Here is a 17,430-nt window from a genome sequence, read left to right on the forward strand (position 1 = left end):
GTGTGTTTAATCCCTCATTCCTCTTCCATCCCCAAAATATAGTGTCCCTTTGGCATTTTACCTGCCAGCACCAGTTTACTCTTTTTTCTTTTACCTTGGTCACTTCCCAGTATTTGAAGGAAAACTTTTTGATCTGAACACAGTTGTTGTTTTTTTAGCCCCCGATTTATCCTAGAGGGAGGAATGAAGGGGAGAGGGGGCTCTGGCCCTGTTACTTCCTGTTTGTTTTTGTTCTGGAGAATGCCGACCATCTGTGTCTCTCAGAAGCTATTCTTCTACAACCACAGTGCCGATTTTGATATTTAAAATCTTAGTTTTCCCTCATTTCTCTCTAAACAATTTATGTCTTCCCTCCAAAAGCCCTTAAGCCCCCCATTAGACCTTTCTTCCTGAAATTTCGTACCTTAATTGTACCTCTGGTTACATTTCCATCCCCATTAAGTCCAGGATTCAAATATAGTAAAAGATAATGGGAGAGAGAGAAGCAGCAGGCGAAAGGGTAGGATAGGGGGTAGAGAGTAAGATCGCTTTTTAAAAATGGGTTTCACTAATTCTTGCATCCAAGTTCAGTGTCCCCGGGTCCGTTGCTGAACGACAGCCTCACCTGTCAAATCCATCCATACTTCCAACTTGCTTGTTTCTGAGCAATCATCTGTGGGACGTTGGGTCTCTTTAAGAGTGACCTGAAAAAAATCCCCCTCTCATTTATTTTTCCAGCCACACAGACTTTTCGTTAAGGTCGTCCTTTCTCATTTATTAATCAAAATGGTTATTTTCCAGAACAAGTTGAGATCGTATCACTTTTTTGAGGGCCGCCTGATGAGTCCCAACTGGTAATCACTCTGCATACAAGTTCTGTATTCCCACTGTGTTTTCCTTTTTCAGGCAATATCGCCAATTAAGGACTCCAAACAACTAGAATCCCCTTTTGGTAGATGACTAACTCTGTAACTTATGGAAAGTTTACTTTCTCATAATGCAGTTAAATAGGCTGGTTCCTGAGAGGCAAATTCCCATCTTCATTTCAGATGTCACTGCAATTTAGGACACAATATTTCTCCCATCCATGTTTAAAAAAAAATCAAAGGACTTTGTTTTTGTTTTTGTTTTTGCTTTAGTTCTTAAGTTCATAATTTAAAAAGTTAAATGAATTCCAGACTTCAAACTTAGAGAAATTTATTTCAGCCAGTTCGAATCAGAAATGTACTATCAACAGTCTACTGTTGAAACTAAAATGAAGGAATAGCATAAGCTAAATTTTGACAACCGAACAATATAGTTACAAATTTGGAGCGGTGCGATGGTGGCTCAGTGGCAGAGTCCTCACCTGCCATGCCAGAGACCTGGGTTCAAGTCCCCTTGCCTGCCCATGCAAAAAAAAAAAAGTACACAGAGCCAACTTTAAAAACAACAACCTAAAAGTACCACATTAATTTAGGGTGCACGATGGTTCATTGGTAGAATGCTTGCCTTCTATGTGGAAGACTAGAGTTCGATTCCCAGACTATGCACCCCCATCTCAAAAAAAAAAATTGATGGCAGCAGCAGCTTTCCTGTAGTGCCTAAATTGAGGAAGCCTATAGGCTTTTTGGAGCTGCAGCTTTCGGTGTCCCCATCCCCCTTTCTTCAGCAGCTTCTGCTTGTTCCTAGGGGAGCACCTTCAACCAGGAGCATACCGACTGATCAGTGGAGTATTTCAACGGACCTGGTACTGTCAGCAATAGCTAGGCCAAAATCGATTGGCTATTTTTCAAAGAAAAAAAAAAGGAGGATAGGAAATTGCTGCTTTAATCTAGGCAAATGAATCGTGCCTGCTTGCCTTCCACCTGTAGCTAAGTATGGGCAATAGCATTCTGATTGATGATAGTTTTTCTTTGTGCTTCTTTATTCATGCTTATCCACTTGGAGTAAAAGCATCGGGGTCCCTTCAGAACTGAGTTTTCACATTCTCACGAGAAAGCCTGTGCTCCGTTTTTCTCAGGGTGGGGAAACCCATTATCTTCCTTTTTTGACCCCTCTTAAAAGATTTTAATAAAAGTGGATACAGTCAGCCTTTTCTGTCTTTTTGGTTTTTCCTGCTATGAGGTCATATCTGACTGTGACATCACAGTGTGTTGCTTTGGGCAGCCTTGTGCCCTATGAAGGCGAGGACCTTAATTGGGTTAACCGAGCACACCAGGATCGGATGGCAAATGAACGCGGCTCTCCCACCAGGCAGTTCCCTGCTTTCGGCAGTGCAAGAGAAGCAGAGACTAGTTTGGGAGGAGCAGCTTTTCCAAGGGATTTTAACTCTGGGGCTTTCTCTTCTTTTTGTATATTATCAACCAATGAAATTAATTTTTAAAAGAGAAAGATGTAAACTGTGCTTTGTTTGTCAAACTGCAAGAAGGGGACGGGGGGGGTGGAAACGGGTGGGAATGTGCTGGCAGGTTTGTTCTATAGCATTGATCTGTAACCAACAAAGGAAATGTCTACTTATGAGACACAAATCAATGCAACCAGACTGCGAAAGTGCAAACAGAGATGTGAGAAAATTATTCAATCGTTAGTCTTCTATGGAATTTAAAAACATGCAGTCTTGCAATTGTTCCAATAGGAAAAAAAAAGTGAAAAACTGGAAGAAAGGAAGGGAGGGTATAAGAACTGGTTCTAATTTTGTCAAGGTTTTTCTCTCTTGATTGTGGGAAGGTCAGGCAAGGTTCTAAGATTCCTAAAAGATTAACAGTGTTATGAATGAATTTCAGAACTCATTAACCATGTTCTCAGATGCTGATGATAGTTAACTTGTAAAAAACTGGTTAAAGACCAGTTTATGCCTGAACTTCTGCTCTACTCTGCAATAACCTTGGCTGCTACAAAATTGGCTGTTTCTTGCAAAGTCTATTTTTAATCAAATAATCACATTACAAAAATTAACTAATAAATCCAACAAGAATCTAATTCAAAACATGATTATTTTGTTAAATTTTACCAGTTCAAGGCAAGCTGAGAAAGGGGCAATCCGTCTGAATTAGCTAAATGTATGCATCACAAAATATTTTTATGAACTTTGAATTGAGATTTCAACATGTTAGCAGGTAGAATTTCTTGATTTGTCAGTAGGTTCAGTTGTGTGTAAAAATGATTCAAAAGAATTCCACCCTGCCTTGGTATAGGTTAAACATAGCTCCTGCCCCTCCCTACCCCAGACAATCAGAACAGCATTAATTTGCTTAGAAAATCCCATTTTCAGAGATGTTAAGGTGAATTTCAGCACAGTCTCCATCCTGAGTATCACAGATTGTAAATTAAGCTGGTTAACTACATCTCATTTGTAGGGGAAGAAGAAAAGATTTGTTGTTCCCTCTCTGGACGTAATATAATTAAATAGCTTCATAGTTTTTGTTTTGTTTCGCTTTCCCAGTGTCCAGTAAAACCAGAGTCCTGTTAAAAGTTTAAGGAAAAAAATGGATATCCAGAGTAATTTTTTAAGCTGACTTTACATACTTTTGCTTCTGTCCTTATGATGAAGTTGTTTGCCAGACTTTCTCACCTGAAAGAGCGCTTTTTTTTTAAACTTCCCGGTGTTATGATGTTAGTGACATTGCCTGAGAATATCCAGAGCGTGAAATGTAATGGGTCAGAGTTATGTGAACAACAATGGATTTCTGGACAACCCCATTTAAACAAAAACCTTCACAATAAATGTCATACTCTGCGTTACACAATCATACCTGATACTTTGATTTCTGGCAGTCTCAAATCTCTGATTCACAATCCCGAGCAAAGAAGTAAATGGAGAACTTACTTTAAGCATCCAAGTGAGAGTCCCAAAGTCTCCAACTAAACCCTGCTGCCAAGAATTATTGTCTCTATAGTTCTCATTTACTTGGTTTTCCAATGAAAAGCAGTTTAGAAAATATATCTAGCACAGAGGATTGGGAGAAGAAGGCTCTTACAAACTGGGGCAGTGACATCAGTGAGCTACCCCAGTAAATAGTGAGCTACAACAGTAAGAGACAAAGCAGATACTCAAGAGAAATGAGAAAAGGGTTTTACTGAAATACAGGAACAACGAATATTCACAATTTGCCCCATAAGGAAAATTTTAAATGTTATCAGCATTCTCTGTTTAAGAAAACAGAGAGCTATAAAAGTTTTCTATTATAAGTTTAGCATTTATGTCGTTGTTCAAAGTGGCAACTTTACACCACTGGAAAAAATATATATAGGTGTAGATATAGGTAAAACATTTCATGTCCCAGTATAGCTTTTTGTTTGTTGGTCTTTTCTCCCCAGATTTTGTTGACTTCATTATTTCTAACATTTCAGATAGCTGTAAGATCTTTTTTTAATTTGGAAAAAATTTTTCACTTTTTGTAATTAGGGGTGGTTTTGTAGTGTCATTAAAAATTAGCCTAGCTAAAACTACTTAGAATGAACACCCTAGAAGGAAGGATAGTTTTCTGTTTTTTTTTTTTAAGTTCAGGTCTCTTAAAATAAAGATATTCTCTGTCAGTGATCTTAGTTATATAATGTATGTTGTCATCTGGACTGAGGCACAATTGCTCATATTTAGCTGGTTTCCTTTGTAATGCGTCATTATAAGTGACCAAAAACATGGTACAGGAAGTTGGTTGTGTGTTTTTTCATTGCTTATGCAACTTCCAGGCAGAAAATGTTCTTGAGACCAGATGGTAAAGAACAGTCAATTGCAAGTTCTATTCTCCAGATGTATTGATGTTTCATGTCTTCTTGAAGCCAGTTCAAATAATTAGTAAATTCAAGTCTTAACTTTTAGTAACCCTTTCTCTTCTGTCAGACCCAATTTCAGATGACAAAGTATTGGGCTTAAATCTATAGTTACAAGCTCCCCAAAGCCAGCTGTACATAAATAGGTGGCAATGCCCTGGCCACATAACTCAGCTGGGATGGACATAGCTGCTCATTGTGCTTCAATGGAAAGGATGTGTCTATATTATACATACAACTTCTTTTCAACTGTATCCTTTCCAGTAGTGCACTGTTAAGATAATTAAGAAAATAACACCCAGACTTTTTACTTGGCATGTAAATTTTTTAAAAATTTGCTCAGCAATTTCGAAGTTTGCTTGGAACCCAGATGAGTTAAGATGAAATGCTGTTTTTCAAAAAATGTCTCTAGTAAGTGAAAATGAAGATCCTATATCTGAATAAAGGTGAAAAGTTATCCCCTTGTATATTTTTAAAACTCCCCAAACCATCCACACTTCTCAGCCAAATGCAGCTTACCAAAATTGTCTTTTGGAAAGTATAAATTCACAGAGATTTGCAGTTAACTGTATATCAAACTACACTCTCTTTCTTCAATTCTTTCTCACAGCTCCATCATTTTAGAATATGGTGAGATATGCCAGAGCTCTACCATCTGTTTAATGGGCTAATTATGTTAACCACATGCCTACTTCACAGGAATACCATGAGTGAGGTTGCCAAACATCATACAAATATAATGTTTGTATATGTATAGACATATAAATATACACATAAATAAAATCATATATATATATATATATATATACATATATATATATATAAAAGCATCCAGCATTTCTGAGCCTCATTTTATCTTTTACTCTCAGGCTATTTCATGGCCTTCAATTAAGCTCCACCAGGCATGGTCAGAGTTTATGATAAGGCATGGTGTGACCATTGGACAAAGAGGGTACTCTGAGGGACTGGCGAGGGGAGTGAAATTCAGATTGTATTCAGCACATATTACTGTTGTCTTTGTCTACTTTAACCATGCCCTATATTCTCCATGCTAAAATCCTGACAATTCAGCTTCATAATTAATGTGAGCAAACTTTATGATGCTATATGTTAATCATATCCAATGTCTTAACGTCTTCCTTTAAGAAACAAAATATTTTCCTTTAAGAAAAAAAAAAGTAAGACCTTCAAAACCTGTGTCATTCAAAACAATCCCTCCTACACAAGGCTACTTTTATGTACTGCAGCTTCTATATCAAGCCTACTCTTAAAGTTTGCATTTTTTTGCCTTTTATGAGGACCCTGCCATCTTTGACAATGTTTTTTCCTGAGCTTTTCCTAGATATGTCGGTCACAGTGATTCCTGTTACCACAAGAGCTAATTATCTCTTGTTCTCCATGAAAACTGTCACTGGGTCCCAGATCAGGTCAGCCCAAGTTGCTTCTTGGAAATGAGGCTTGAGCTAGGAAGGTCTTGAAAGATGTGGGGAATTTTGAGCAGTAAAGGGATGCAAGTGATGTGTAATCTAGGTGAATGGAATTACACCAGCAAAGAAACAGAACAGTGTTGGAAAAGAGCCAGTCATGGGTAACTGGAGTGCCTGGTCAGGAGGCAGTGGTCTGAGAGCTATTGGGAGAAATAGCCTCATCTGTACATACTAGATATCAATCCAATATGTAGCCTTCTCTTTGAAAATGAAAAACAGTAACAACATATGGATTGAGATTCCACATTTTATTTAGTCTTTTCTGAGATACAGAGGTATTTTCCCCCTGAGTGTTAGCATCTTTTCTTATATTGCTTTAACTGAAGTAAATTGTTCGGATAGAGCCATTTTGTTTTGTTTGTTTGTTTTTGCAGCTTTATGTTTACCAGAGATTTCATAAACAAGTTGGAAGAGAAAAAACAGCCAGATATAAATAAATAGATAACCCAATTGGATAAGCTTGCATGGGCATGGATGAGGGCCCATGGGGAAGAGGAAGAGAACCTTCATCAGAGCCAGGAGAATGAATGTGTTTTTATCGTAGACATGTCTGATTGAGAAGAGATGTTGATATACAAAGAAATGAAGGATTATTCCCATGTTATTCTCCCATGTATTCATGGGAAAAGGACTTGAATATTTACAGTGCGACCTCTAGAATCCAGAAACCTTAAATTCAGTATAAACTACATGGTCACCAATTAAGAGAAAGCCAAGTGTTTACTAAAACAAGAGGAAGGAGGAATTACTCTTGCATCTTTTCTTACTTTTGAATCACCAAATGTCAGAACCGAGAAATAGCATTAAAGACCATCTAATCCAACACTCAGAAGTATTCTGAGTGTTCTACAAATACAGAGAAGCTCATTAGATCAACATACACATGTTTTTATATGAATCTTCTGATGCTTATAAAAAATGGACAAATCGTGTTACTAGAATTTACAAGGCATCCCAGACCTTTGTTGGAATGTATCAATAGGTCAGACCAGATCTGCTTTATTTACCTGCTCTGGGTTGTCCCTCAGATGTTCTTGAACAGCTTTGCCTTTGTAATAAAGGCATTCCCACACCATCAGCATCACTGTTTACTACTGTCATCAGCATGGCCAGTTACTAAATATTGATTGTCTATCAGGTTCAAAAAAAACTGTATTTGGTGTTTTACTGATATATTGCTCAGTGTTAGAGGAGAAAGAATATAGTTGGTGTCTGGCATGGCCCAGCCATCTTCTGTGAATCAAGGATCCCTCACTGACTGTAAGCATTCCATACACGCTAACTGAAAGGGGGGAAAAAGCATCCACAGTTCTCTTTAAACAAACAAAAAAATCTCTGGGTCATTTGAAAATATTGACTCCATGCTTCTGATACTATGTTGTGTGGTTTGTTGCACCACATATGGTTATTATGATCAGCTTGTCAGCAACAACCCCCCAAACCTCTTCTTATTGCAATGCAAAATAATTTAATGATACATGTTTACAATTTAAATGTGCCTGGCCCACCAAGCTCTTACTCAGGTGCCAAGCACACCACTGTGCAGAAACTAGCTGAATAGTGCCCTGAAATTTGAGGTTAGGATAACAGCCTCACATACACATAAAATAGGCCTGTTTTGTTTTTTTTTTTGAGGTCAAGAGAAGTGTGAGAGGCAAACCTCCTGCTCTTCCAGAGGCAAGAACCAGTCTGCAATATAGTTGAAAGATTTAGGAGGCGAAAGGGTGGAAAAAAAGGACGGTAGACCAGGAAATTTAAAACGGGCAGGTTTCTTTCTACACTCCCAGGCTGAGCTCACCGAACCCAAGATGGAGGGAGGTGAGTCACCGCCTGGGTGATGACGTGGGCAGTTTTTAAGCAAGGGGGTCAGGTGACGTCTGGAAGGGGCGGTTCTCCGGAAGTCAGGTGTCCGGAAGGGGCGGCTCATCAGTTCCGGAAGTCAGGTGTCCAGAAGGGGCGGTTCCGAAAGTCATGTCATCCGGAAGAGGCGGTTCCAGAAGTCATGTTGGGAGGGGCGACACAGCCGCCGCAGCTCCAGTTGCAGTGCCCTTCCTCATTCCTCCGACCTAAGAATAGTCATAGTAAATAGAGGAAAGAACCTTTTGTGAATGAAACTATTGCATCTCATGGCTCTAGCAATGGTTTCATTCACAAAGCACATGAAATAAGCAGAAGAGTCAAGCCCCAGAGGCCACATTCCACCACTGTGGCCCTGTTGTTAGGTGGATGATTTAGTTGTCAATATTTCTACTGTTTTGCAATTGGATATCTGTGAGAAAGAAATCTAGAACTCATTTCTTTTAGAAGCCATGTCCATAAAGCAGCTAGCAAAGACTGCCACAGAGCAGTAGTAGTTTTGTTACCAATGCCAGGCAGCTTTGCAGGTAGGGATAATGGAACATTAGTATTTTTCCTTCCTCTTCCTCCCTCTTCTCTTTTTTCATTCTTTATCCTCTTTCCTTCTTCTGTTCAAAAGTCTTTTGCTAATGGATTTAGAAAGTAGACAGAACAAATGTTCTGTTCTGTTTTGAGGAAACACGCAAACATTCCCACATATGACTCTGTCCATATGCCTTTTTATATCCCTAAACAACTGAAGACTGTGCACAATAGCTCAGGGACTGGTCTCCATGTCTAGGTCATTCTTTGGTTTGAACTAGCCTAGTCTACTATTTCACACAGTACGGAACAATCAAAACAGAGAAGAAAGTTTTCCTTCTGTGGTCCTAGTCCAAACAAGTGATAGTATGTAGCCTTGGTCTTTCATTTTCCATAAGTCCTCCCCTAGTCTGATTTGCACGATAACTAGAAATTGGCTCCTGGGAGTTCAAACTCAAAAAATATGACCTGCTGTGATTTTTCTTAGAATGGCCAGGATGAGGAAATGGAAAACTTCATGTGATGAATTTATATTGTTTTTTTTTTCTAATTAGAGAAGTTGTTGAGTTTACAAAACAACCATGCATAAAATACAAGATTCCTATATACCACCCTAACATCTTGCATTGGTGTGGAACATTTGTTACTAATGATGATAGCATTTTTTTGTACTTGTACTATTTTCTTAACAATTCTTTGTTAGAATTGATAAAAGATAATTAAATTAGATCTATCATTAATTATTGACAGTTGGTATATTTGTTCCCATATACCACTCTATTATTACCACCTTGTATTAGCATCATACATTTGTTATAACCTCTGAAAGAACTTTCTTAAACTTGTACTATTAACTGTAGTCCTCTGTCTGCTAAATGGTTTGCTGTGCTATACTGTCTTATGTTTTATCTTTTAATTTTTGTTCTAGTAATGTATGCATCCTAAAGTTTCCTTTTCTAATCACCTTCCCCTATATAGTTCAATACTGTTGATATATTCACAATAATGTGCTACTATCACCACCATCCATTTCTAGACCTTTACCGTCAACCCAAAGAGAAACTCTGCACAAGCCAAGCATCAACTTCCCCTTCTCCAACCCTGATCTTATTCCTGGTAATTTGTCTTCTTGATTCTAAACTCTATGCGCTTGCTTATTATAATTAGATCATAACAGTGAGATCATACAGTATTTGTCCTTTTGTGTCTGACTTACCTCCATTATTTTTTTTTTCTCAATCAAGTGAATGTTTGAAAGGAAAACTTACACTCGTAATTTTTTAAAGTCATTTATTCGGCTTGTCCTATTGTTTTCCTTTTTGGTCTTCACCTTCATGGGTGGCTTGAGTGGGGATCACGCATGAAAAGACTTCATCATATATTACAGCCAGAGAATATGCTCATGGGAAAAGTTCACAGATGCAGTGTTCTCTTCACCACCCCACCCCACCCCCAAAAAAGTGGCTCAGATAACAGTACCTGGCACTGTATATCCTGCATAGTGGGACACTACAGCCTATTTTCAATTGCTTTTCACTTTCTGGAACTTTGCACAATACCTGTAGCACAATAACTTTGCACAATACCTTTGAAATATCACTCTGGTCAAACAAAAAGGAAAGGAGGAAAAATCTTTTTCAAATTCAACCTGGCTTTTACAAGCTAATAACTAATCTAGTTAAACTCACCTTCAGTCTTTGACGTTTGGGATTTTTATACAATAGCAGAGTGTTAGAGAAGCTGTAGGTTTGTTGTGTTTGGGTTCCTTGCTGTTTGAAATACTTTGAAAACAATGCATGTTTCCTATAGCTTATTAAACCAGCTCAAACACACTACTCATCAGACCCTGTGATGCAGGATTATTCAATATATTTTAAATGCAAACAAACTTAATTGTGCTGTTCCCGTTTCTCCCTCTGCCTCCTCTCTGTCTCACTGTACAGAGAAGCATGGGAAGTCAAGTGTGTGTGTGTGTGTGTGTGTGTGTGCTTGCGTGTGTCTGGGAGGTAGACAGATTCCCTACCTGGAAATGGCTTGCTATTATTAGACGTTCAGTTACCAGGGGTTATGTAAGACAATTGAAGCTCTGTTTTTTAACAGAGACATGATTCATGCTGCTTGTAGTAACAGTAACCACCTCCAAACGAGACAGAAACCAGACACAGACAAAGGCTGGAGAAATCAATGCAACTCAGTACAGCCATTCTCCTGATACCCTCTGCCTTTCAATCAGAGCACGTAGGTTATCAGGAGAGGAGGCTCCCTCTAATTCTAGATCATTTATGTCTCCTGGGGCTGCCAGGTGACATCATGTGCCTGGAGCTGCATGCAAGTGATAGCCAGGCCTCAGGAGCAGTGATGTCTGACCTCCGTCCCCAGCCCCCTATACACACAGCCCCGGCATCTCCCCCATGTTTCAGGCATGTCTGGTGGAAGAGTGATTGTCACCAGCACTGTGGCTCAGACTTCTCTGCGGCTTCTATTCCGAAAGGTTGGGACGTGAGTGTTTGACTCGCCCACTCAAGTAACTTTCCTCAAGGGATGCTCTGCATCGTGCTGGAAGAGCAGAGGATGGAGTGGGATTTAAGCTGGTGCTAGCACTTCATTACAGCTTCTCCCAAAACCTGAATGAAGCTGGACTGGCTGTCAGCTCTGCTCCCTCCCACACACACACACTCACACTGGACCCTTTCCCAATTCCTCCAAGTAGTCAGTCTGAAACTATATTGATTCAGTACTTTACAGTATGCAGAACGCTTCCACGTGCATCAGCTTATTTTATCCTCATACCTTTATGGGCCAGGCAAAGCACACATTATTATCAGTACCACTTTACAAGTGGGGAATTTTGCAGCTGGAGGGTATTATACCATTTGAGGATTCCTCACCTGGATTTCATAAGTAAAATAAGGCTCAGAAAAGTTAAGTAACTTGACTGTCCCATGGCTACTTCTATGTGACCCAGGAAGACCAGGCAGATCTTTTGATTCTCCAGCTAGTGCTGTTTCTCTAATTTACTTCAAAGCTTTTTGGTAGCCATGGTATTTGGGGCACGGGTATTGGATGGATTTTCTGCCAAAAGAACTAAGTTCTGTTGGTCATTAGCTGGGTAGGTTAACTTCCCTGAGCCTTGATCCTTTCGTTATGTAACACATGATGGGGGAACTCATATTTAGAGAGAGTCTGTCAAAGTACCAGGTAGTCTATAATCTGTCTAACTCAATGTAAAGCATTGCCGATAGAATTACCTTTTCTCTACAAAGAGTGACATCCAGGAAAGAGATGCAGAGATCTTAAACTTCACCAAGGATATTAAGAGTAAACTTTCTTTTTCTTTTTCTTTTTTTTACCACCAAAGATAAAACCAAGATACTTGAAGCAAAAACTGCCCATGTCTCTCAGGAGACAACACCCTTCACCCAGTAGCCTGTTAGGCACCTAACAGGCAGGCCACCCTTCATTTTCACTCTTAAATACGTAAATGGTCGGGAAAGTAAAGATATGACAGAATAAACCTCTAAACCACTTAGCTTCACCCACCCAATAATCTACTGCATTAAAAATTCCAATTTTTAAAAATGTATTATTAATTGCTAATAATAATACACTAATATACTATTAGAATTTTAATTAGGAACTGATATTGAATTTTCTATTTATACAATTTTTGCTATTTTCTCATTACATGATACAATCTATACCTATTTTAAAGTAAACATTCTCATTTATAAAATAGTTTTTAATTGCATCTTTTATTTGCATACCATTTTTTATCCACAAAGGTGACAAAGTATTTTCAGATTGTGCTTTAATGATATGCATTTTCTCTTCTGCTGAAACATGAAAAGCTTTTGTTGGTGCAGTTTAAAGAAGAAAGCTGAACTCATTTCTCTCACAGAATAAAACTCCATTGATTAGGCATCAGGAGACCCAATTTCTAGTCCTTGCCTTACTACAAACTCACTATTAGGGAACCTATTAAGTCCCAGCTTCAGATAATACCTAATCTGGAAAACTTAAAGCCCATTAATATCTACTTATTACACATTAGCCTTAGATGTTCAGCCTACTCTGTGCACTAATGTGGTGTAGCATAAAAGAGCTTTGTGGAAGAAACGGAGTTCATTGTTTGGGGGGTACATGCTGTCTACTTTGATTTCCCCAATGTGACGACTCTCTAGACTGACCCAAAGAGCCAGAGGTTGGGATGTGACTGAAATGTGGCAACACGTTCAGTTGTTTGACATTCTGCAAGCAATTGCTCTGTCCTCTGTCTGCCAGGCACTGTGAGAGGTAATGGACCCTCACATAAGACTGGTCCTGACTTCCTTGTACAGGAAAATGGCCTTTACTTTTCCATCAAGTTACAATGATTTAATGATCATGAATGGCAATTCCATCATCTATACAGAGGTATTTATTCAATGGTCATTTTCATGGGTCCTTTGATGTTTCTGGATTATTTTTTCCTTCTCTCGCTTTTGGTGGTAAAGAAATAGAAGCCGCATCTGCCCCTTTGTCATCTAATACAGGTTCTTTTTTTTTTTGACCTAAGTACAAAACTGTTTTTTCTCTTCTCGGTCTAACCTTTGTCAGGGTGATAACAGTGATAGTGGGTGGCTTTTCTCCCCATCGAAGTGGTAGTAAATTCCAACTGGACTGATACCATACAAAATTATCCCAGTAGCTACAGAAAGCAAGTTTTGACTTGTCAAGCCCTAACATTATCCATTTCTATGATAATCAATAGTATACTAATAAGCACCCACAGGGTTACAGTTTATGCTGGAGTTTCTGTACGGACAAAATGAGGTTCATGCCTTAGAAGATTTGTTCTCATCAAGCTTATAGAAAACAGACATTTAATTGTTACCATTCAAGTACTAAGTGAGAGTCAGAAGTCATTAGGGGCCAAAGCAGTTTTCATAAGGAAAAGTTTCAGAAGGGGTACAAGATTTAATTTGGGCCTTCAAGGAGAGGAAAGGTCTAGATAGGAAGAAGTGATAAAGGCATTCCAAGCAGGCAAAATGATATGTTCAAGGACTCAGAGATATGCATGTGCTTAGTCTTTCTGATACCATATGAGTAAACTAACTTCAATGAATAGCATATTAATGAAAAGAAAATCTGAGAGGACCTATTTGGTATAGATTTGGTGAACTTGCATTCCCAAGCTAGAGTTTGGAATTAGGGTAAATCCATTAAAGCATCTTTACCCTAAGTATATGCTTGAGGCTAAGTGTTCCATAAAATGAGGGCAGTGGAGGATTCTGTGATCCAGCAAGTTTAAGCAGTGCTAAAGTCTTCAGCACCTTTAATATCCATTTAATATGCGTGGTGAGTTTGCAATAGGAACCATATTGTATGCAGTCCTAAATTTATTTGACCAGCAAACTTTTTTTGAGATCTGTCTTACAGTTCTAGAGTTCTATAAGGCTGACTTTGAGATATGTCACATATTTGGGTTTTGAAGAGCAGGAGCTGGAGGCAGAGCAAAACAAAGCAGTTTGCTGTGATGATTAACCTAGTAATATTAGGAATGGATATGCCATCATCTACAGTATGAAAGAAGGTATCATTGATGGAACCAAAGGGAAGTATAAAGGTCAGAAACAGAGGATAACCTCCAAGAACGGCAGGAGTATGGGAAAAGTTATAAATATATCTTGAAGAAAAAAAAAGGATGAAAATTGATAGATGTCTGAGAAAGAGATGAGAGCCAAAGAGCTTTCTACTACCATAGGCTTGCACTTGCAAACCCTAGCCAGGACTGAGGATTCAGATGGCATGTGCCCATAGGGTTTTGTGCTAGGGGTGGAAGGGATTATCCAGTGGCAATATGGATCCATGGTTCAATGTCAGAGAAGTCAGTACAGAGCATGTCTATTTAGAAGGTCAAGGGAGCAAGAAAATATGGAGGGATATTAAGAACAGTACGAAAATGGTCTATCAAGGAGTGAGGTCAGACTGGGCAAAAGATGTCCAATAAAACAAGCAGGGTCCTATTATTGGACCAGGAGAAAAGAATAAGTTTCTTAAGCATTAAGGAAGATTAATTCACAAGCTGGAGTTGGGACACTTGAGTTCAGATGTGAGTCCTTGAAAATAAAATAATCTGGAATGATGAGGAAGACTAAGAGTTAGCTGAAGAAGAATGGTGGTTGTGATGGCTATGGAAAAGAAGCGGTTATGAATTTTTTGGATTAAAGTATCAATCAAATTAAAGAGAAAAAAACATAAATCAAGTGTGGAAGGTTTTGAGGAAGATGAAAAACAAGTGCAGGAAGACATTAAAAGACCATGATGAAGAATCTGGTATAAGCCTAATGTGACAATCCCATGAAGAGGATGGACATGATGGAAGGATATCAGTGGTTTAGTGATTGAGAGCTAGGTGTAAGTTAAGCCCTATACCATTGTGGACCTGAAGCCCTGTTTTGCCACCCTGTTGTTTCATGACCCATGGCAAATTACTTTATTTCCTAAATATCCATTTCCTCACCTGTAAAGTGAGAATGTAATTCCCACTTTCAAAGCATGGTGGTAAGAAATGAAGTTAAATAATGTATGCAAAGTGCCAAACACAGTGCCTGCTACACAGCCAGCATTTAATTAACAGTAGCCATAGTTACTGTTGAGCTATTGGGAGCAGGAAAAGGGAAGAGATGTTCACTTTGGGGATAGTGACAGAGTGCATCATCTGGGGTAATGCTATTTTGATATTTCTCAGCACCTGTTTTTCCCTTTAGTCACAAAACTGTAACAATTAGTCCAGAAAACTTGCTCAGTGCAAGGAGCCAAGCATGGAAAACTCTGATGTAACATCAAATAACATGCTGCACCATAAATCATGCTCATGTTGGAATCTTCATTACAGAGTATAAAATAACATCATGACTGGGATCTGTGGCAGGCTTTCTGAACAGGAAGATTCCAGTACAAGGTGACTTGGAGGAAGGGTTCCAATCACCAGATATTCATCAAAAGTAGAAAATCATCATGTCCAAAATATGTATTTTTATCACCTCATCCTAAAGACCTCTTATTTTAAAAAATAAAAATCATTTGTAACCGATAATGCAAGCCTCCTGGGGTGTGTAACTCACATTAACAGTTTGTGAATTGTCAAAAAGAATCAAGAGGTCTCTATGGAGAAAATTAACATAGATTTAATGTGACAAACAGTGGGGCTATGATTCCACCTTCTGCTGGCAGGGCCATCCCTGGGGTCTTCAAGCCATCAGAGGTATTTCTTCTGGATATGGGTATTAACTAGAAGTTAATTAACAAGCTAAAAATTTAAAAAGTGAAACACTTTTTAGGCATCAGAATGCTGAAGATGGGGTTCCTGAAGATTTCTTTGTTTGGCCACCATGCCTTTAGTGCCTTATTCATGAAATGGTTTTCCCACTAGTTTCCTGAGAGGTGGGATTAGTAATGTAGACTTGGGGACTCATTTCAGGTAATTAGTTAAAAAGTTAAGTCAAATAGATTTCTTTAACAGCGTTAATGGTTTAATAGATCGATGCACTACTTAAGTGAATGCCCGCATCTTTCTTCTCAGGGAACTATTAGAGTTTTAAGGGACCTTAAAATAATCATTGTATCTATCGCCTCCTCCTGCAGATAAAAAAGCTAAGCCACCTAGAGGTTAAATGACTCATTCAAGGTCACCCAGCTAGTTCTATGATTTATTTTCTCTTTTCTTTCTCTTACTATTAATATTCCCTCTTTCTTTTCAGCAACATTCTATTCCCCACGCTACCTCTCTGCTGATTATTTCTTTGATTTTCCTTTGCTTTCGTTTTCTTTGCCTCAAATGATGAGATAGTGGGTCTTTGCCAATTAGTAAGACCTCACCACTAATTCACTCCTACATTTGGGATGAGAAAAGGAGGGAAGTGGAACAATTTTAAATTTACTGTGATCTTTGAGACAGCTTTATGTACACCTGGGAATTGCTGTTAGACAATTAAGGTTAGTAAAGCTCGTTGTATTTCTCAAAGGAAAGGTACTGTTTGAATTATTACCAGATAATTATTGTCAAAAATAACAATAATGTAAAAAGTAGGAACTTCACATGTTAGAGACAAAAGGGTAGGGGTTGGGGAGAAACCCCGGGGGATTTAGAAACAATTTTTTTCCCACAATGTGCTCTATGCTAGAAATTCCTTTAATTCTGTCAAATGCCTGATGACCTGACAAACTGGCCAGAATTAGCAGCCAGCCATGCTGTGTAAGCTAGTAACTAAGTTATTTGGCTTGAACTACCTCTTGGAAAACCGTCCTTGGCAGGAAGGAAAATATCATAAGATGTTATGTTGTCCCAACCAGGCATCAGCCTCACCTAGAAGCTTCAATCTCAGACCCCACACCAGACTGACATGCTGAATCAGAAACTACACCTTAACAACTCCCCAGGATGGTTCATTTGTTCATTAAAGTTTGAGAAGAACCATTAGAAAGGAGCTAGAAAGGAATGGTACTCATTGATAGCCTTTGAACTTTTCTTCGCGTAAAGTCTGTACTTCCAAATCTCTCCCAGTGGCTCTAAACCACCAGGGAGAGAGCATAAGTATCGTCCCTGTGCTGAAACCACAGTGGGAACTAGAAATGTGCCCACGCTGCAGTTGAGCAGTGGCTCTCTAAAGAAAAGAGTACAGAATTGGAGCCGCGGAGGGCAGGGTTTGAATTCTGGCCTCGCTGCTCACTGGTTTTCTAATCTTGCACTGGTTACCTGACCTCTATGAATCTGTTTTCCTCATCTGTAAAGTGGAGATACTAGTATCTACCTCGTGGCATTGTTGTGAACATTAAATGAGCTTGTCTTTAC

At 38.8% G+C, this 17,430-nt stretch overlaps 1 protein-coding gene across 45 annotated transcripts in view; it reads left to right on the top strand.

The window, feature by feature from the left end:
- The window catches only part of ZBTB20 (zinc finger and BTB domain containing 20), an 893,822-nt gene that overhangs the window by 800,287 nt on the left and 76,105 nt on the right, over positions 1-17,430 (top strand). The window lies entirely within an intron of this gene.

Source organism: Tamandua tetradactyla, chromosome 10, assembly GCF_023851605.1.
Source record: "Tamandua tetradactyla isolate mTamTet1 chromosome 10, mTamTet1.pri, whole genome shotgun sequence".
Classification (NCBI taxonomy): Eukaryota; Metazoa; Chordata; class Mammalia; order Pilosa; family Myrmecophagidae; genus Tamandua; species Tamandua tetradactyla.